This window comes from Cervus elaphus, chromosome 33, assembly GCF_910594005.1.
Source record: "Cervus elaphus chromosome 33, mCerEla1.1, whole genome shotgun sequence".
Classification (NCBI taxonomy): Eukaryota; Metazoa; Chordata; class Mammalia; order Artiodactyla; family Cervidae; genus Cervus; species Cervus elaphus.
The window spans coordinates 47237715-47260842 of record NC_057847.1 but is presented as its reverse complement, the minus strand read 5'-3'; the positions used below and the strand labels follow the sequence as shown (position 1 = coordinate 47260842).

The 23128-nt window shown below is 37.7% G+C and overlaps 1 long non-coding RNA gene across 1 annotated transcript in view; it reads right to left on the bottom strand.

The window, feature by feature from the left end:
* Nucleotides 1-23128, bottom strand: part of LOC122688557 — a 253942-nt gene that overhangs the window by 76374 nt on the left and 154440 nt on the right. The gene's annotated exons all lie outside the window — the stretch shown is intronic.

Here is a 23128-nt window from a genome sequence, read left to right as displayed (position 1 = left end):
ATCAAGCAAAGTTTAATCAACCATGTTAAAAGAAACACTGGATTACCTTCACATCCCCTACACAGAAAATCTTACAAAATCATTTCACATGAAAAAGCAATCAGAAACTAATCAGCTAAAATGTAAATAAAATTGTATTATAAAGATGTGTCAGGCAGTTATAATTTAAAATATGAAGTTTTTTCTGGATATAGCTATACTTGTGGTATTTCTCAGTTTTTTATTTATATATTTTTTTTAATTTCTCTTCTCATTCCAAATAAATACCATCTTTGGTTCTCATTATGTATTTTTTAATCTTCTACTATTTCTTAAAGTTTCCAAAATTGTATAAGCTTCTGGCCTACTAATCCTAGATTTTCTCACGCTGAGAGTAACATTTAAGGTGAATTATGCTGAGAAGATTTTGTACCTCACAGCTATTCAACATAAACATCTTAAACACAGTAAAGTATTTTCTTCCATGTCCAAACTTTCTATCTACTTGAGAACTCTCCTTCTATATATCACTTAGCAAAACTGAGTTTTCACAATTTATGCTATTGTCTTCTAGAAAAAGAAGAATCATGGTTCTAATTTTTATTTTTATCACCACCCTTTATTCAGTTGAGCCTCACAAATGATTTAAAAAGTACAATCACTCTTGCAAAAATATTCAGAATCATTGCCAAATGAAAATGATTCATTCTTCACCCAAAAAAAACCACAATGCATTATGAACAATAAAACCTCTGTAAGCATAAAAGTCATGAATCCATTTCTCAAAAATCTATTTTGCCAGACTATTCATGCCTTTAAGGAAGTAATATTCATATATTTTAAGTTTTCACATGCATATCATTTACTAAATTTACATCAAATATAATATAATGTATCTCCAACATAGTATCTAAGTATAAAAGTCAGTATTTTTATATAATTGCCCATTTATATTAAAAGCCTCTTATAAAAATCTTTCCCCTTCTGAAATATCTTTTTTTCCCAATGAGAATAATAGTCATAATTATAGAGTAGTAACACATGACAGATAATGTTCCAATTTTAGAAAATTATCTCTTTCATAGCCTTGCAATGAAACCCTTTTTATCTGACTTTGGTATCGGTGTCATATAGAATGAGAGTATTATTTGGCTTTTCATGGGAAAGAGACACCTAGGAAAGAATTCACTAAGACAAAATTGTTATATTAGCTAACACTGACAGTACTCAAAGAAAAACAAGATAATCAAAGAAAATGGTTTTATTCAAGGTGAAGCAGCTTTTTAATAATCACACTTTAAGGTATTCCTTTAAATTAAAATCAAATTTCGTAGTCACAGCACATTGACTTTTTTCTTCTGATAAATCTAGATGTCCAATGAACAATCTCAAAATATTTCTTGACTTTGTGTAAGTCTAGTAACATATCCGGTCTATTCATCACATGGTTTAAAATTTACTTTCCAACTCCTGAAACCAAGTTATCTAGAATATCTGAATGATCAATAAAAATTCAGTAAAACGAGCCCTGGCCAGTGTGTCTACACCCAGGCAATCACTGTACAACCTCTTACTAGGTCTTACTTTGTCTATAAAGTAGGAAGTGAGAGAGTGAGTTAAGCAAGGGTGGGGTTTTCTTTTTGGAAGACTTATTTTTTTTAGTAACTATCCATCACTATGAATAAACCCAAATTCGCTTTAATTCTCACAATAACCTTGGGAAGCAGTTGTTGTCTGCATTTTACAAATGAGGAAACTGAGTCTCAGAGAAAGGAGAAGGGAACAGGAAGAAAACTCCCATTTATTAAGATGGCTACAGGCTTTGCTTGTTATTGTACTTCCTCCTTTGCAAAACACTGTTAGATCTCAGTTCTACTGGACAGGAAACTCAGTCTCAGGAGGGCAAAGTCACATTGCTAACAAGTGGCAAATTGGGCTTTGAATCAACGTTGCCTTGACTACAAGCCTTGCGCTCCCTCTCACTATGTGACTGCTTCCACTTTTTTTTCTTTATTGTGGTAAGAACACTTAAAATGAACTCTGCCTTCGTAACAAACTTTTAAGTGCACAACACAGGACTCCTAACTGTGCACAGACTGTTATACAGAGGATCTCTAAAACCCATCATCTTACATGACTGAAACCAACACCCACTCAGCAGCAACTACCCATTTCCCTCCCTCTGGCCCTTAATACAGACTCTCTCTCCATGAGTTTGACTATTTTAGACACCTCATACAAATGGAATCATGCAGTATTTGTCCCTCTGTCACTGGCTTATTTAACTAAGCATAAAGTCCATAATGTCCATCCGTATTATCACAAATGGCAGAATCTCCTTTTTTAAGGGTGAATAATATTCCATTGTGTAAATACACACCACATTTTCTTTATCCACTCAGACTGACAGATATTTAGGTTATCTCTGTATCTTGATTATTGTGAATAACGCTGCAGTGAACATGGGAGTGCAGATAGCTCTTCAAGATTCTAGCTTCAATTATTTTGGATATATATCCAGAAGTAGGATTGCTGGATTTTATGCTAGTTCTCTTTATAATTTTTTGAGGAACTTCCATACTGTCTTCCATAATGGTTGCACATTTTTACATTCCCAACATCAGTACACAAGGGTTCCAATTTCTTCACATCTATACTTGCTATCTTCTGCTTTTTTTTGACAGTAACCATCCTGACAAGTATAAAGTGGTATCTCATTGTGGTTTTGATTTTCATTACCTATAATAATTAGTATGTTGAGTGTCTTTTACATATCTGTTGGTTATTATTTGCCTTCCTTAGAGAAATGTCTATTTAAGTCCTTTGCTCATTTTTTAATTGGGTTATTTGGCTTTTTACTATTAAGTTGTAGGAATTCACTATATATTTTGAATATTAATCCTTTATCAAATATATGGTTACAAATATTTTCTCCCATCAGCGTCTTTTCACTCTGTTGACTATTTCCTTTGCTGTGTAGAAGTTTTTTCATTTGCTGTCATCCCACTTGTCTACTTTTGTTTTTTGTTGCCTGTGCTTTTGGTATTGTATCCAAAAAAAACAGTACCAAGACCAAAGTCATGAAGCTTCTCCACTATGTTTTCTTCCAGGAATCTTACAGTCACTTAAATCTTTAATCCATTGTGAGTTGATTTTTTTTATATGGTGCAAGGTAAGGGTCCAATTTCATTCTTTTGCATGCATATATCCAGTTTTTCCAATATTATTTGCTGAAAAGACCATCTTTTCCCCATTGGTACCCTTGTCAAAGATTAGTTGACCATATATACATGGGTTTATTTCTGGTCTCTCTATCCAATATTCTCTCAGGATAAAAATTCTCAATAACTTATATATAGTAGAAATCCTTATAGGTATAAAACTCAAATATGAAAAGTCCACAGCAAACCTCATACTCAATGGCAAAAACTGAAAGCTTTCCCTAAAAGATCAGAAACAAAGGCAAGGATGGCCACTCTTGCTATTCCGATTCAACACAGTACTGAAGTCCTAGCCAGAGCAATTAGGTAAATAAAAGAAACAAAAGATATTCAAATAGGAAAAGAAGTAAATTTATTTCTGTTTGCAGATAAAGTGATATTACATGTAGAAAACTCTAAAGATGCCAAATAAAATGGTTAGAACTAATAAACAAATTCAAAAAATTGTAAAATATAAAATCAACATTCAAAAGTCAGCTGCATTTTATATACCAGAAATAAACTATCCAAAGAGGAAATAAAAAACAATTCCATTTATAATAAAAACAAAAGAATAAAACACTTGGAATGAACAATTAAGATGAAAGACTTATACAATGAAAACTATAAAACATTGAAAAAGACAAATAAATGGACAGACATCCAGTGTTCATGTGTTGGAAGACTTAATATTGTTAAAATGTCATACTACTCAAAGTGACCTACAGATTCAATAAAATTTTTAAAAATCCCAATGGTATTTTCACAGAACTAGAGAAGGCAATCCTGAAATTCATATGGAACCATGGAAGACCCTGAGTGGCCAAAGCAATCTTAACAAAGAAGAACAAAACTGGAGTCATCACACTGATTGTTCAAAATATATCACAAAGTTACAATAACTAAAACAATATGGTACTGGCATTATAACAGCCTCTTGAGTCAATTTTTCTCAGCTCTCTTCTGGTTAGATTAATGGACCCATAAAAATGACTGAATTGCCTAGCCACCAAAGATATTTCAATGTTCCTCTCAAAAAGCTCCAATTTGACTTGTGAGGTCATATTGACCAGGGCATTTCCATCAGCCCTAAAGCAAGTCAGGAGAAAGAAAATTACTAATAGGCCTCAAGCACATTCAACTTCTGATGGCCCAGAGAAATCATGAATATCACTTAGGAGCAAGGATAAGAATACATGAATTATAAGAATAATTAATCTTTAACAATATCACTACTGCAAGTCTTAAAAAATGTTTTTAAACACATAAATCTGGATAAAATGAAAAGGGAGTGCATATTAACATCAAAATGTTCTAATTAACATCAAAATGTTCTCACTGAATGAAATGATTCATCCATACTAGGAATTATATCAGTTTCCAAATCAAGAAAAGTTTTCAACTTTTCCAGGAAATAGTATTGCTTTAACAAACCAAGATATGCAATGTCTTCTTTCAAAGATCAAGCAGAGTCACTGCTAGGCTCAAATCATGGACCAGATACCTGCCCAGCCCACTTTGTAGATCAGATATCTAAACAGCCCAAACAACCTTGGCCTGCCACAGCCTCTTCTCTGGCAGAAGAATTAGGTTAAATTCCACAATCAACAGTTTACTAAAAAAAGGAACAACCGAGTTTCTGAAAATTAGACAAAAGAGCCATTAAACAGAATTGACAAGTATATTATTGGCCCCAAGAATAAAAACATAAAGTAAGCCAAAAAGATTACTTGAGATATGAGCAATTTAGAGAGAGAATTATTACACCAAACCTACAACAAATGTACACGCAGACAAACTGAATATTCTACTTATAATCAAAACATAAGAATTTATCAAAACCAGACATTCTTCGACTACTGAGCTTGGCTTGAATGATTAAATGTTCCTCCTCTTTGGAAGCAGAGAGCCGCTCCTGTTTCACTATAGCATGAAATGTAATGTAACAAGGACTTAATTAAGAGGTGAACATAATTCCTCCCAGATGAATCTGCATTATGGGAGTACAAAAAGGGTTTTGTCACATGTCATTATCTCATAGTCTGTGGGCAAATTTCTTAAATATTAATTTGCCCTTAATTGCATGAATGAACAGCAGTTGAAAGTCCTAAGACAGAGAAATAAAATTCTGCATTTTTTGTGCCTATTTGATTATAATATCATACCAGTAACACCTGCCGCAGCATCTGTTTGACAATAACAAAATACCCAGGTTTGCTCTTTGTATTTTTCCTGGTAGTTTCAGCTGCTCCCTAAGCCATAAAATCAGAAATAAATCAGTTTAAAAGATAAGTTTGAGGTTTTGAAAGGGAAGAGAAAGGAACCAATGAGATTGTGAAGCAAAGAGATATAAAGGACAAAGCAAGCAATCAAAAGCTGAATCCTAGAGGAAACGAGGGTCTGGGGAGCCTTTCATTTCTAGGTAACCGATTCAATCTGTCACTGATATGTCCACGTTATGTTTTTGCTGGAAATTGCCACCATCTGACAGATACCTGGTGGATGTTAAAATTCTGTTGTCTGATACACTTCTTGGGAAAACCTGAGCCAATTTTCCCTTCTTACCTCAACCATTACAGTGGTCTTTTCCTAGAGTTCCGAACCTTAGCAGAACTGATAGCTTGACTCAAGGAAAAACTAATACAGATATAAAGTATAACTACTCTCATCATATATGAAATGTGTTCTTTTCACTAGAGAGCTGTTATATTCTATTACAATTTTCTTACTCCCCTAAGAATTGTATCAAAAATGTCTGCCTCCTTGACAAAGGCAAACCATTTGGATTCCCTTTCACTTCTCTTCATACTCAAATTAATTTCTACTCTCTAAAACAGGATGCATTTTACGGGACCCCCTAGGGCTGTTGTGGAAAATAAAACCACAACACAGAATCTAAACTAAGACCCTGGTTGATTTGCTAAAACCTACCATTCCAGTTCCTTTAACACAGCAAGATTATAGAATTTCTCTTATTCATAGCCACAGTCTATGACCCACTTACGTAAATAAATTATAACACTCAAAGAATGTCAAAGGGAGAATTTTATGATAATCAGGGAAGAGAAATATATAGCATTAAAAAGAGTACGACAGTTGACATTAGCAAACTTTTACTTGAAAGGCTCTTCCAAAAGAGTCCATAATTCTCCAATAAAATGTCAGGGCTCTAACAATTTTATTCCTCTAAGAGGTTATGTTACATGATGACTTGCCTATTATGGAGGCTGATTTCTTCATCAACACTCACCAAGAGACACTGAAGGCCACTGAATGACTGAAACCATTGAAGTAGTCCAAAGCCATCCCAGGGCTCACAGGCCTGAAGATCCCAGGACCAAACCCTGCTAGATGCTGAGACCCATGACTCAGCATGTCAACAACGCTTTAGAGCTCTTTTCCCTTCCCAGTCTCACTCAGCTGGTGGGCTTAGCATTTCTTATAAACCCAGAAACATGGGTTCAATTTAGTCTTAAGCCACTGGTTCTGCCCTGTTCCAAGAGTGTAAACTGACCCCTTAACCCACAGCCTTCATACAATTACCCAGCCCAGGTCCAAACAGAGTTGGAAATCAGTTCAAATGCCTATCAATTCTGTAAGGAAGCTAAGAACTCTTTACCATTCTTAGGAGTATCTCCTGAGGTATGTGGGTTTGCACTTGTGAGAAGAACAAGGACTCCATGTCTTTTTCTTGTATCCTCAATGAATGAAGACCTTATTCAGGAGATGCGGAGAAAAAGTAATGCAGTAGGTACTATGTTCATATTGAGAGGAGCACAGTGGAGTCCAACCTGTCATGCAAACCCCCTTCAAACCATATCTGGATTCAAGACAAAGATGTGCAGCAACAATGATGAGTTGCCTCTATAACACCAGGAAAGCCTGCTCACTGGACTTCCTACCACCATGTGTCAGAAACAAGGCAGAGTGGCTGGCTCTACGGAAAACTTGCTGTCTCATGTCGGTACTACCTCTCTACGAAAACTATACCCCTGTGTGCTTCTCCTTTACTATTCACACAAAGCACTTCACTTCTGACACTTCTGCTCGCCAAACGGGTGGGAGTTTTTCCCCATGGCAAGCAAGTCTCTGCAACACCAGCTGGGTATCCTACAATGTCATTCAACTCTGACACTATCTACCTGGAGACAGCATCAAATCCCACAGGTTAAGGGTTCAGTCCCACCCACAAAACTGCCACCCTCCACTGCAGATGCCAATCTCCGGCCACAGGTTGTCACCTGTACTTCTGATCCACTGCCTGTGAAGTGGGGGTTTCCGTGACCACCTCTTTGGATTGGATACTTTGCTAGACTGTCTCACAGAACTCAGGGAGACACTTAGATTTACTGGCTTGTTACACAAGGATATGATGAAGATACACATGACTATTCAGAAGGAAGAGGCGCACAGCACAGGGTATGGAGGCAGTGATGCAGAACATCCATGTCCTCACCAGAAGCATGCTGCCCTCCCTCCCTGAGCCTCTGTGGACTCAACAATCCAGAAGCTAATCAAACCCCATGCTCTCAGGATCTATATAGAGGCTTCAACACATAGACACGATCCATCATTAACTCAGTCTCTAGCCCCTCTTCCCTTCCTGAATGAAGCTTCTAATCATGGTTTATACTTCCTGGCGACCAGCCCCCATTCAGGAGTGAAACAAAGCCACTTGGAGTCACCTCATTAGCACAAAGGATGTACCTATTACCCAGGAAATTTCAAGGGGATTAGGAGCTCTGTGTCAGGAACCACCATGTCAAAGACCAAATATCAAAACAAAAGGTGTTCCTATCAACCTGGAAAGGACAAGTGTTAGAGAAGTGCTACACCAGGCTTCGCAAGTGGCTCAGTGATAAAGAATCCACGTGCCAATGCAGGAGACACAGGAGATGCGGGTTCAGTCCCTGGGTTGGGAAGATCTTCTGGAGGAGGAAATGGCAACCCACTCCTGTGTTCTTGCTGGGAAAATCCCATGGACAGAGGAGCCAAACGGGCTGCAGTCCATGGGGGTCACAAAAGAGTTTGACACCACCAAGTGACTGAGTACACACACCCACACCAGGAATTAGGGGCAGAGATAGGTAGGGAAGGAGGGAGGGAGGGAGGGAGATAGACAGACAGACGGACAGAGATACATAAATAGATGTGCATATTTTTCTATTATTTCACATGACACATCTGTCCCTTCTTCTCTAGGAGTTCTTCTTGGTCCAAGGTTTCCCACACTCCAGGAACACTGAAACCGATCCCAAAAGACAGAAAAGGCCAGAACTTCCTGGGTTTCCTGTTACATCACTTAATAATTCATAGCTTTATCCATTTCATCATCCCCATCAATAAGCATTCACAAACTTCCCCCATGGCTTCCCTACACCTGAACCTGAACCTCTGTGCTGCTTGTTTTATTTTTTAACACACAAAGGGTTCAACTGTGTTACTATAGTTAGGAGAAAAGAGTAAATTGGTCACATATTGTTTTCTTGATTCAAAGTAGCAATTATTCCCTTCAGCCTTAAGATGTTCACATCAATTCTGGAAGAACTGAAAAAGGTATCACTTCCAGTTCTAAGCTGTGTGAATAATTGAAAGCTACGTTAAATGTGACGATAATGGAGGAGAGTGCTTGCCATCTTCACACTTTGCTGTGACTGGGAACCATCACCAAGTCTTCCACACTTGATGTGTGAAAATGTTTGACTTGTGATCAGAGGAGGATTGCATGTGTGGTCTTCACTATCAAAACTCATCAACCAAAACAAGAAGCAACTTCAGAGCACTGTTCCCTTATCCTAGGATACCTGGTTTCTCTTCTTCCATCCACTTTTTAATCTTCTTTGTTTTTAGCTCAATTATTAAAATACAGATGAACATTCTTTCACCTTAGGAGTTGCTATGTCTATTTCCAAGAGGTATGGAGGGATTTATCATAGAGTTGCCAGGATCTAGACTCTAACTTAACATACTTTCTTAGTGTATTGTTGTACCTGATACATTTCCAGACCTAGAAATTCCTCTGTCAGATTAAGTGACACTTCATGACCAGATAAGACTTCACCCCCGACTCCCACCCAATACTAATCTACCCCCAGAGATGAAAGCAACTGCTTTCACAGCTGAAGCCAATACCAGTCTAACAGGAAATGTCTGAGAATGCTTAGTCTGTCAGGCAGCAATAGCTCTGGCTCATTAGGGAGGCTCTGGTTCCAGATTTGCCATGGCAACCTCTAAAGATACATATCTAGTACCTTGGTGACATGCTGACATCACAGTTTGCTTCTTGAAAGAGGAGCAAACAGAGGCAAGAGTCCCTGATTTTCATCACAAGGTGAAAATGATGCCATGGGATGGGGAGTGCAGAGAGAAAGGTGCTTTTACATGGTTTAAATTGCTGTCGGAGATAAGAGCAGGGAATATGTTACTAACTTGTATCATCTTTTTCAGAAGAAATGTGATCTGCTATGACAGATTAAAAAACCTATTGGCATTTAACAACCACCAATATCCTGATTTACTATTTAACTACCCTACCGATACTTCACCCCTTTTGAAAATGAACTACAGGATACTGTTTGTAATTATGCCACAAAGTTTAGGGCTTTTTAATCTTAACTTTTTCTTTCCTTAAGCATTAGAGTAACAGTGGGTTATGACTTTAGTGGGGTACTGCAATGAAGGAGTATTATTTTCATGGACTACTGCATGGACAGGGCATTCGGGTTCTTTCAAATCTGCTGGATTCCACTTCGGCACCCCTGAAGACAGAATGAGGGATGGAGAGGATGGAGGGAGTCAGTGATGATTTCTGAGAGCCACCCTCTCTGCCCTACTCTTTGAGCTGGAGGGAGAGAGGTGGATAGTAGCTAGAAAGAGAGAGAGAGAGCAGAGTAGGCAGAGAAGAGCAGGAATCATGTCAGGAGCTGATGTGAAGGATTTCTTATTAAATCTGACTTCTGAATAGTCCAGGCGTGCTTCCAGTGCTGGGGACAGAGGAGAGAACCTGCACAGCCAAACTGAGAAGGTCCCTGAGAAGGCTGGGCCTTCAAAATCAGGACCAGATCTCTTTCTTTTTTATTACAATGAGAGAGAAGTTGTAGGATACTAGGAGACACAAACTGGCTAAAAATGTCTCCTCTGGATTTTTTAACAACAGGAACTCACACACACACATCTCCCAGGTATATAGTAATCCTTAGGAAAACAGAGTTTCAAACAACACCAAGGAAAGAAACATTTCTCTGTCCACCTCTGTCTCTCACTTTATTCCCCTTAAAATGCATTGCCAAGTCACACCTACACATTATGTTGACTCCACTTCTTCCACCAGGTCCCACCCTGTTTCTTTGCTCTCTGATCTGTTCCCAGGGCCTTCAATTCTGCTCCCATTCTCTATTCTAACCAATCCAAAGGGAATTTTGTCCATGTCCTTCAACTAAATCTGCTCTTACCACAGTCAAAAATGATCTCCCATGGTCCAAATGACCACACTCTGCCTATCTCCGGGAGACCACACTCTCCAAATTCTCATCCTTCCTCGTTAAATCACTCCTTTTTCATTTCCTAAGCTGGTTCCTCCTCTTTCCCTTCTTCCCAAACTCATCCCAGGACACTGACTCCTTGGCCTATCCCATCTAGTCTCCACATTTGTGCTGACAACAACCAAATTTAACAGCTCAGACCTATTCTCTAAACTCCAGACAAAACAGCCTACTTCATACCACCCCTTGAATGTCCAACAGAAATTTCAAATTTAGCATGTCAAAAACTCAACTCCATATTTTTAGCAGTGAGAACAGAGGATAAGACATCGCCTGGGTCTTGCAGCTCAGAGAATCTCAGGCTGGATACAATAGCAGGACATGGGGATGGCAGAGGATAATGAAAGAACTATGGGGAATGTCACTGCAGACTCTGGAGCTGTGAGTAATAGTCGCCACTACATTATGTGTGGCATTTAAAGTGGGTCAAATATAAAAGGAGGGACAGCACCAACATACACAGATCAACATGGCAGTAAATCCTTCCAATGACCTCACTTTTCCCAGCAGCCACTTGCTAATTTCCACTGGTAACTGCATTCATAACCACACAAATCTGCCCATTTTAGGGAAACTCCATCACCTGTCTAGCTGTAAGATCCATCTTCACCTCAAAAATATTGTGCAGTTCGGTCACCCATGGAAATATATTCCCCCAAAGTTCTGAGTAATTCAGTCAAATATAATGTTTTCTGAGGTGTCCCTATCAGAATGAGGTGACTTCTCAATCTTCATTCATTCATCTCATAAGTAAATATAGTGTTAACAACAAGACAACAGTCCCAGAGTGGAGTTGCTTATGTTCAGCCCATGTCATCAAGCAGAGACCTAATTTAATTACAGTTTCATTTCTCCCAGAAACAGAATCTCAAACCAGTCCATCAGGAATTTCTTCATCAGCAATGGCTGGGTAATCTGCCTGGTGGAGTCCTGCCATCCACTAAAAGAAAGTGACCTTACAATATCCAATCTGCTTTTTTGCTAAGTATAACCTCCTTGTTCCTGCTCTCTTCTGCTTATAAAAGTACCAATAATTCCTTTTGAGTTGCTTCTCAGAGATCCTTTCTATCTGCTAGATAGGTCATTGCCTAATCCATGAATCATGCAATAAAGCAAATAAGATCTTACAGTTTACTCAGCTGAATTCTGTTTTTAACAACAGGAACACACACACACACCTCCCAGATATAAAGTAATCCTTAGGTGAAAAGAGTTTCAAACAACACTAAGGAAAGAAACACTTCTGTATCTACCTCTGCACAACTACTCAATATCAGTATTTTACATTATTTGAAGGCACATATGCCCTTTGTATTCCTTTTATTTTCATTCTTAGAAAATGTTCTATGTATACATAACTCATACCATAGAAAAATATTATTTTCATACCTGAGTAACAATCAAGCCCTCTACAAAAGCATCTTTCTACTGATGTTCATCTGTCCACAATAAGACCCAGTAGAAGATTTGAATTTCAAAATTCTTAGTTTCCTAGCCAGGTCAAGTCTCAAACTTTACTTTTCTTCTACAAAATCAATACAGGAAATAGTTTCAGAGGTCTGACAGTTCTGCAGGAGGATACCTCCAGAGATTGAAGATTGAGCACATGCACACACACACAAACACACATACACACCACCTCTCATCACTGATGCTGAAAGTAGAGCCCTGTTGCCAGTGGCAGCAGGGAGCGCTCCTGCTCTGCCAAGCTGGTGGAGGTCTGCCCAAGCTGCCAAAGTACAGAGGTGCTGACGGCAATGCTGAGGAACCCAGTAACAAGGTCAAGCGTCCCGCAGGAGATGCCTGTCTTGGACTGGCATTGCTACTGACACCAGGGAACTCACCTCTGTTGCCAAAGCTGCCCTAATCACCACTGCCTACTAGTGTAGAGCTTCTGGCACATTGCCATGATGTCCTGCACATCTCTCAAAGATTAAAGAGAAAGAGCTCATCGAGTTTTTCAAAAGTCTTTTATTTGAAACCCCCTTAGAAATTTTCAGTGATAAGCTAATGGTGCTCTCAGAAGTGCATTTTCCTGTAGACCTTGGCCCTGAGCCATAATAAACCTGACTCTTTTCTAGGAGAATTTTCAGTCATTCACACAGAGGCTTGGCAGGCCTGCCCCATGGGTCAATGTATGTTCCCAAGCTGCTTGAATCCTTGGAGGAGAAGCTTATGCTATTCAAGCTGAGGGCTACTGCTAACAGTGGGATCTGAAAAAACAAGTTAGAAAGAATTAAAGTTTAGGACATACGGACAGCCAAAGAAATCACCAGTGCCCAAGTAACCGAGGAAGCACTGGGAAACCCTAATGTCATAGCATAAAACAAATAATAATAATAAAACAAATGAGGGTTGGATTGAATGGTATCAGTTTATAAGAGCACAGGAAGAAGTTGGTAAAGATGGTCTTTTCCATTTCTCATATCTTTCTCTGGCTTTGGAAACCTTCATAATATTCCCTAAGATCATAATTCCTAGGAGACCTTCAGAGTTTCAGCATATAGGATGCTTTGGGTGTGGGATTAAAGGTTTGTTATAAAAAAATCAAACATATGTGGAATTCCACTAAGCAATAAATAGGCACAAAATACTGTTAATTCAACAACTTGGATAGATTTAAAGGACATCTTACTGAATTTTTAAAAAATCAGTCTTAAAGAGTTATATACCACATGATTTCCTTTGTAGAGCAATCTCTAAGTGACAAAATTATAGTGGTAGAGAACAGATTAGTAGTTTTAAGAGTTAGGTTTGGAGGAAGGATGTGACTTTTATAGGAAAGCACAAGGAGTTTCTTCGTGGTGATGGGACAGCTCTGTATCCTAATTGTGGTGTTAGTTCTACAGGATCTACACATGTGGTACAACTTTATAGAACTACACACACACATACACATGCACACACACAGGCACACAAACAGTACACTTAAAAACTGATGAGATCTAAATAAGTTCTGTACTTGAATAATATTGTACCAACATCCCAATTTTGACAACGCACTGTAATTATATATTATCATGAGGGGAAGCTGGATGATGTATACACTGAAAATTCTCTGTATTATTTTTGCAGCTCTTTCTGAGTCTAATTATATGTCAAAATAAAAGCTATATTACAAAACCAAATGTATAGCTTCTGCAAGAAAAATAGAGAAGGGAATAACAGGCTGTTCAGAATTATCCAATTAATTAGGAAAAACTGCATAGACTTGTTGGATACTGAAATTATGAATAAAATGGTCACAGTGTTATCAATAAGTCCTCAGTGTTAACACCATCTTCTCTCAAGTCTAAAATTTTATCATTAAATAATTTTTCAAAAAAGAAAAAAACTTAAATAATTTCCCAGAACCAAAGTTTTTTATATATTTATATATATTTTTATATATTTATATCTGTTGATACAGAATCAATTACAAGAGTTATTTGACCTGTGACAGTATATAAATCATCTCCACATCTGAGAAATAACAGGAGTATGAAGAATTAAATGCATATTTGTTAATGTTTAATTACATTTTTATTGGAGTACAGTTGATTTACAATGCTGTTAGTTTCACATGTACAGCAGAGTGAATCAGTCACACATATACATACACCCACTCTTCTTTTAGATTCTATTCCCATACAGGCCATTACAGGGTACTGAGTAGGGATCCCTGTGATACACAGTAGGTCCTTGTTAGTTCTCTATTTTATATATAGTAGTGTGTATATGGCAATCCCAATCTCCCAATTTATTCCTCCCTATATTAGTTATTTTTATTACTCATTCCAAAAGTATTTATCAGGTGCTTACTTTAAAACAGGTACCATGGGTGACCTGAATATTCATTGGAGTGACTGATGCTGATGCTGAAGCTCCAATACTTAGGCCACCTGATGCAAAGAGCTAACTCATTGGAAAAGACCCGGATGCTGGGAAACATTGAAGGCAAAAGAAGTGGGTGGCAGAAGATGAGATGGTTAGATAGCATCACCAACCTACTGGACATGAATTTGTGCAAACTCCAGGAGATAGCGAAGGGCAGGGGAGCCTGGTATGCTACAGTCCATGGTAACACAAAGAGTCAGACATAGTGACTCAACAACAACATGGGTGACACTTGGAATACAAAATAAATCAACACGAGTTGTGACTTCAGAGAATTCACTCTGGGTCTTAGAAGTAACAATAAACACAGTCATATACACATCTACCCCTCTCTCTCACCCCAAATCATTTTATAATAACTATTTTTCTTCCAGTATTATTAACACAGACAAATGAGTTTGCCAAAGTTACCCTGCAACAAGAATTAAAACTTGTTATCAAGCAATTTCTTCCTGACCACAGCTAGGTAATAGGAGCTAATAGCTCTCAAAGTGGAGTGGAACCTAAGGCAAGATAAGAGGTGACTGATTACGGTAATAAAATAATTAAATTCCATTAAGATCAATTACTGACTTAGAGATTTTTAGCAATTTTCTTCTTAGTCATTCACAATGACTTTCCTCTCTTACTGCCTTATGCTACAATATTTATTATCTAGAAAGAAAATTAACCCAGTCTTCTCTTCTCTCAGTTTGAAGCGCCATGCTGATATTTTTAGCAGAATGGATCTTGCATTCACTCCATGCTTTATTTGTGTCATATTCACATTTCCTCTGGCCTTCCCCCAGCACAACACAATTTAAACAGCCAGCGTGAAAGCCACTTACTGCAAAGCGTGACTGGTCCTTGCTGTAGCTTCTATAAGCCAGAGCTGTTATCTGCTTTATTCCTTATCCACTCTATTCAAAACATGCTTGTTCTAAAAAAATTAGATGTTTAACATCCTTGAGTGTGTTGCAAACTTTAATTTGAAAAAAGTTACATGTATAATGTTTACTCCTGATACCTACTTTTAAATTTATTTTTTAGCTTTAAGAGATAAATCTTACGTCCACGCACCAAACTCTCAAGTCCCTGTAAGTCCCTTTAAGCCACATCAGTTTGAAGAAGGTCCAAGTCTAGAGTCCTTGGTCTAGCACTACAAACTTACCAGCTTCCCCTCACAAGCACGAATTCTGTGTATCCTCCACCCTTCAGTTTCCATTACCTTAGTCATCCCTGATAAGTATCAGTGTTGGGGAGGAAGGGGTGAATTAGAAACTTCCCTACTTTAAGATTTGGGGTAAAATTCATAATAAAATAGAAATTAATCCAAGTTGACATTCTCTAGAGACACATCCCAATTCTTTATGGCAAAAAAGTAACCATTTGTAGGCAGTGTGTAACCCTTACAATATTCATTTATTCAACAAATACATATTAAATGCTTATTTGTGCTAGGCACTGTTCCAGAGACCGCAGTAGAACAGATAACAAAACTAACAGCCCTGTCCTTATAAAATGTACATTCTATGGAGGAGAAATAAACCATGGATATGAGAACCAATCCAGGGATATGCCAAATAAATTGCTGATTTGCACAGAAATGTAGGGGCTGATTGTTTTAGAGGGGCACAAAATTATGTAACAGGAAACATAATTGGCAGGGGCGAGGGAGGCGTTCCATGTGTGATTAGAAAAAATAGTTCTTTCTTTAGCCTAGTGTGCTTCTTTCTTAGGGAAAGCAGTGAGGAAATCAGCCACAGCTCACACTATTGGGTAGACAAAATAAGAACTGGGCACTCACATTCATTCTCAGTCATGGTATCTGAGCCCAGCTACTGTTGATGAGCAGAGTCGAGTCTCCACTAACATTCAGACAAGTATGAGGCCCTGGGGGATATAAGACCCAGGAAAGAATCAAAGGTATGTGTTGAGATGGTTATTTCTTCCTCTAGTGAAAAGACTGAAGTTGCCCAAAGGAGTCCTATGGGCACCTGACCAAGGGACATGACTGGCTGCTTTGAAACTAAAGGAGAAAAAGCAGAGAGGAGAGATCAGGAGAGAGCATTTATACCTTGAAGCAGAAAGTCCATAAGCCTTCCCTTCGGTCTTACAAGCGGACAACAAAATCACAACATTGAGATTCATGCCATACCTCCATTATAATCAGTTGTGTATTTGACACGGGCAAAAGTAAACACAAAGGAGAATCTCAGGAAAAGGATCACAAATGCTCCTGAGACTTGTTGTTGGACTTTCCAATGGAGACAACACACATGTGCAGGCACTCATGTATGCACACACACAAACACACACACACACAAATGCATGCGTGTATATAGACTTGGCAGAGTTTCCATGGGTTATCAGCAGCAACTCAATGATCCTTGATGCTGAGAGAAGCCCATAACTTCTATACATAAGATTTTGAGACTGAATTCTAGGTTATATCCTATACACATACAAGTGAGCAAAGAACATTCTTTAGGACAGAGGAGGGAATTTGTCATACCAGAGAATAATAATGCAATTAAAGTTCCCAGCAGCTTCTATATGGTTCTACACTTAGTAATTAGGTCAAAATTGAGTTTAAGCCTTGGGCAACCAATTAACTCTATAAAAACACACTAAACCTTAGGACAAATTTGAGCCACATAATTGACTAATACAAAAATCCATACTTATGTTTTGCCTAGTAATATTTTACATGTGGATTTTACATATAAAATATATTACTGCAAATGGCCCAAAATATATAGCACATGTTTGATTAATAGTTCTTGGGGACAGATACAATAGTATAGAGCCCACAGGAAAAAGATTATCAGTGGTTATAGGATTGTCTTTTTGGTTAGTATATTACATAGAGAATATTTCTTTCCTTTACTTAGAACTTGAGCCATGTATATAACATAATTTATGAATACATACTTCATTAATTAAATTCTAAATTTATAGAGGTAAAATATGGATAAGTTATTAAGTTATTTTTAAAACAAATTTTTCAATGTTTTCATGTTTGAAGAACTACTTTAGTTAACATATTGAATATGTTTATATTCTATTCATGACCATTTCCTGAGTATCAACTGAATGTATTGCAATATAATTAATTACAGAGCTACCAAAATATTTGCATAGTTTAAAAAAATAAAACAAAAAAAATGTTTCACTTAAAAATATCAAATTGCTATGTTAAATTATTTTAACAACAGCCAAAACAAACACATCTTCAAAGCAGGACAATTTTAAATACAGAGTTGATAATATTTCAGGTTATCATTACAGGTTCTCCTAGACAGTTTGTGTGCATGTGTGCTAAGTTGCTTCAGTCATGTCTGACTCTTTGTGACCCTATGGACTGTAGCTTACCAGCTCCTCTGTCCCTGGGATTCTCCAGACAAGAATACTGGAGTGAATTGCCATGCCCTCTTCCAAGGGATCTTCCTGACCCAAGAACCCGAGACTCTTATGTCTCCTGCATTGGCAGCAGGTTCTTTACCACTAGCACCACCTGGGAAGCCCCCCAGACAGTTTACCTACTGGCAAATAAGCTCTCAAAGACAGAGTTTTTTAATAGTGAGGAAAACATTGGATTTCAGACTACATTCAGCCTTGACATTCTTGAGGACCCCAACTTCCTTGGAGTACAAATAGCTTGGCTTCAAAAAGAACAAGAAAGCTGAACATACTTGCCAGGGACATCAGATATTGCCAGGGACATCAACATATTTGCCAGACGTCAGGGACAACAAGAGACCTGCTGGGAAGGTGGTCTCTCTTACCTGTCTCTATCCTTACTTCAGAAAAGAAGACACGTATCTTGCAGACACAGCTCATGATCACTCTCCAAAACACTGGAGGAGAAGCTGCTTCTCCTGGTACATTGACTCCTGAAGCAGTGGGACCAGGAGAACAGGCATTTCCATGAGCCTCGTGGCTCAGATGGTAAAGAATCCACCTGCAATGTGGGAGACCTGGGTTCAATCTCTGGGTTGGGAAGATCCCCTGGAGGAGGGCATGGCAACCACTCCAGTATTCTTGCCTGGAGCATCCCCATGGACAGAGGAACCTGGTGGGCTACGGCCCATGGGGTCGCAGAGTCAGACACGACTGAGCGAGTAAGCACAGCACAGCCAGGAAAGACCACGTGACAGGCTCTTTGTGACTGCGCTTCAGTATCTTCTGCAGGCTTACAGAAATCCAGAAAACTGACCCATTCTTTACCCCTGGAGACAGTACGTTTCTAAAAGCAACTCTGAAGATAGTTCCTAGTGAATCTAATAAACATCTTCATATAGATGAAATGGTAAGGAGAACCTGAATTTGGCTTACCACAAATAAATATTCTATCTTAGTCCCCAATGGATTTAGATACAATAAATACGTCCCAAATTGAAATGATAACAATTATCTCAGTATAACTGGTCTACTTACTATATACATTTTAAAGAATCATTCTAGATGGGCAGGGATCTGGATTACCAAGTAAAAGAAAGTGAGGAGAGATTTTCCTAAATCTAAACATCCAAGTTATTTTACACAGTGTCAACCAGTCACCTAGACGACTGACTTTATTTTTGTTTTTACTTTCCTTGCTGGATATATGCAGGGTCCACCTTCAGCTTGTTCAGAACTCAGTCATTTCTCAAAAGGTTTACTCTGACCATCCTATCTAAAATAGCATTCCCCTGCTCTCTATTTTTTTAGCCCACTTCATTTTCCTTAATGATACATATATTATATTACTATATTATAATTATATTAATATTATAATACATATTTATTTGCTTATTGCCATATCCTTCAGCAGAATGCAAGGCTCTTCAAAGAGAAGGGTTGAGTTAAATAAATACACTGCTCTATTGCCATTGATGGATGAATGGATAAAGAAAATGTGAGAGCTATATTATGTAGCCATAAAAAGAAGGAAATTTTGCCATTTGCAACAACATGAATGGAACTTGACGGTATTATGCTAAAGGAAATAAGTGAGACCGAGAAAGACAGATACCATATGATTTTATTTACATGTGAAGCAGGGAAAACAACTCATAGATACAGAGGACAGACTCTGGCTTCCAAAGGTGGTAGAGGAGGAAATGTGCAAAATGAGGGAAGGGAATCAAAAGGTACAAGCTTCCAGACATAAAATAAACAAGTCCTGCGGATATAACAAACAGTATGGTATCTACAGTTAGTAATACTGGATTTTATACTTAAAGGTGCTAAGAGAGTAGATGTTAAAAGTTCTCATCAAAATACATTTTGTAACTATGTGTGGTGATGGATGTTAACCAGACTCACTGTGTTGATCATTTACACTATATAGAAATATTAAATCATTATGTTGTACACCTGAAACTAATATAATATTATATCAATTATATCTCAATTAAAAAACTATTTTAAAAAACTACTGCTAGACTCACAGATATAGAGAACAAAATAGTGGTTACCAGTGTGAGGAGGAAGTGGGGAAAACATAGTGGTAGGGGATTAAGAGGTACAAAATACTATGTATAAAATAAGTTACAAGGATATATTGCACAACACAGGGAATATAATCAGTATTTTACAATAACTATAAATGAAGTAAAATTGTGAATCAAAATACTGTACACCTGTAACATATAATATTGTTCATCAATTATACTTGAACTTAAAAACTACTTTTTTAAGGAAGAGAAAAAAATCATTGCTATATCCTTATCCGGAGAAGGCAATGGCAACCCACTCCAGTACTCTTGCCTGGAAAATCCCATGTACGGAGGAGCCTGGTAAGCTGCAGTCCAAGGGGTCGTGAAGAGTCGGACACGACTGAACGACTTCACTTTCACTTTTCACTTTCACGCATTGGAGAAGGCAATGGCAACCCACTCCAGTGTTCTTGCCTGGAGAATCCCAAGGACGGGAGAGCCTGGTGGGCTGCCGTCTATGGGGTCGCACAGAGTCGGACACGGCTGAAGTGACTTAGCAGCAGCATATCCTATCACCTAAGACAGAACTCTGCACAAAGTAAGAATTCAACAACTGTTTGTGTATAGAACAAGTGAACTGAGTCTTTTAGGGCAGTTTCACTGAAATGAAGTACTAATTTCTGAATTTCAACTCTCACATTACACCAATAACCTTTGTATACTCCCAGGACACGTGCACATACTTGGAAAGCCATATTATAGCATTCTCTAGAAGTGTATTTTAAAAAATGACTATGCAGGCCTATGAAACAGAATAAAATATCTTAATAAGAAATAATTCTATTATGAAGATCATTATATCCTCATTATATAATCTCTCTGTATTTCTTGAGGCAGACTCTCAAGTAAAGTCAGGCAATGCCTTGAGTCTCATTGAAAAGCAAGTGCTTCAACAATGCAGTTTGTGAGAGATGGTAAAATACAAGAAATGAGAGATAAGACTAAAGGGAAAAAGTGTCCCACCCATTCCATTTCTAACTTTGACTAACAGTTTGGTCAATATCATCTCTGATAGTCAAGCACCATTAATGTAAGAAGTAGTATAACAGTACAATGCCAATTTTTTAGAAAAGAAATTAACAGTGGGATTTGTGGTTAAATAATTTATTATTTCTATGCCCTCCTAAAATCCAATAAAATAACAATAAAAAGATGGATTTTTTAAAAAATACCCAAGGACCAAAAAATTTGTCACTGGGAAACATAGATGGGACAAATAGTAACTGACTTTGGCAGAGAGAAGTAAGCCCAGAGTTAAGCCAGCATAGTGTAAGGCCCAGGAGCAGCTAACTGATACTTCAGAACCCCAGAAAAGCTCAGGAATTAAAGATATCAGGAAGGTAGGACTTGAGGTTGGGAATCAAGTAAGGCAGAATACAGAAGGGTAGATCTGTATAAACTTGTACAAGTCTTTATAAAAAGTATGCCCCACCTGGGCTGGTGATCTGTTTCACCATAGATAGTATACATGCTGTTCTTTTGAAACATCCCACCCTCACCTTCATGAGACAAGTGCTCGGGCCTGGTACACTGGGAAGACCCAGAGGAATCGGGTGGAGAGGGAGGTGGGAGGGGGGATCGGGATGGGGAATAAGTGTAAATCTATGGCTGATTCATATCAATGTATGACAAAACCCACTGAAATGTTGTGAAGTAATTAGCCTCCAACTAATAAAAAAATTAAAAAAAAAAAAAAAAGTATGCCCCAGATCATACACACATACCTTGTTCAGCCATGCAGCTATCTCTGTAACATGTAGGTTATAGTCAAGCAATATATGTGTAACCAGAGTTTCAGAAGGCCAAATGAGAGATAAAAAATTTTTCTAAACTTTTCTAAATCGTGGCCCTCAGGTACACAAAAAGGTACTCAACATCACTAATTATCAGGGCAGTACAAATCAAAACCACGATGATATCATCTCACTACTGTTAGAATGGCTATTTTCAAAAAGACCATGGAAAAATGCTGGCAGGATATGGAGAAAAGGGAACGTTTGTGTACTATTGGTAGGAATGGTAATTGGTGCAGCCACTATGGGAAACAGTATGGAGATTCCTCAAAAAATTAAAAATAGAACTGCCATATGATTCAGCTATTTCACTTCTATTGATAGATATATATTCAGAGGAAATAAAATCACCATCTCAAAGAGATATCTACACTTCCATGGTCATTGTAGTACTATTTACAACAGCCAGGACATGAAAACAACCTAAGGTCTGCCAATAGATAAATTAAAAAAGAAAATGGGGTGTATACACAGAGAAATACAAATAGGGTATTATCTCACATGTGAAATCTAAGAAGCTGAATTTATAGAAACAGAGAGTAGATTGGTGGCTGCCAGTGGTAGGGAGTGGTAGAAATGGGTAAAGGTGGTTAAAGAGTACAGACTCCCAGTTATCAGATGAATAAATTCTAAGAATATAAATACAGCATGATGATTATGTTTAATAACACTGTGTTGCATGTTGAAACACTGCTAGCAGAATAAATCCTAATAGTTCTCACAACAACAAAAAAGCAAAAAAAAAGGCAACTATGTGAGGCGATGAATGTGTTAACAACTTCCCGTGGTAATCATGTTGCAATATGAAAGACATATATCAACATAATGTGTATTAAATCATCACTTTGTATACCTTAAAGTTATATATCAACTGTACTCAATAAAGCCGGGACTGGTAGGGAAGAACACATGCTTTTTTTTAATCAATTAAACAGATGCACTATTTTCAAGGAAAATGGCTGAGAATTTCTAAAGCTGATGAAAAACATTAACCTACAAATTCAAGAAGTATAATAAATCCCAAGTACAATTCAATATGTGAAAAGAAAGCCTCCCCTAGACACATATAGTAAAACTGCTGGAAAAAGATCTTAAAAGTAGCATTATTTTCTAAGGCGCAAAAATAAAACTGAGAGCTGCCTTCTCCACAGAAATATCAAAAGACAGAAGACAATGAAATGACATCTTAAAATATGAAAGATAATCACTGCCACCCTACAATATTTTACTAGGTGAATATACACTTCAGAAGTCAAGATGAAACATTAATAAATACT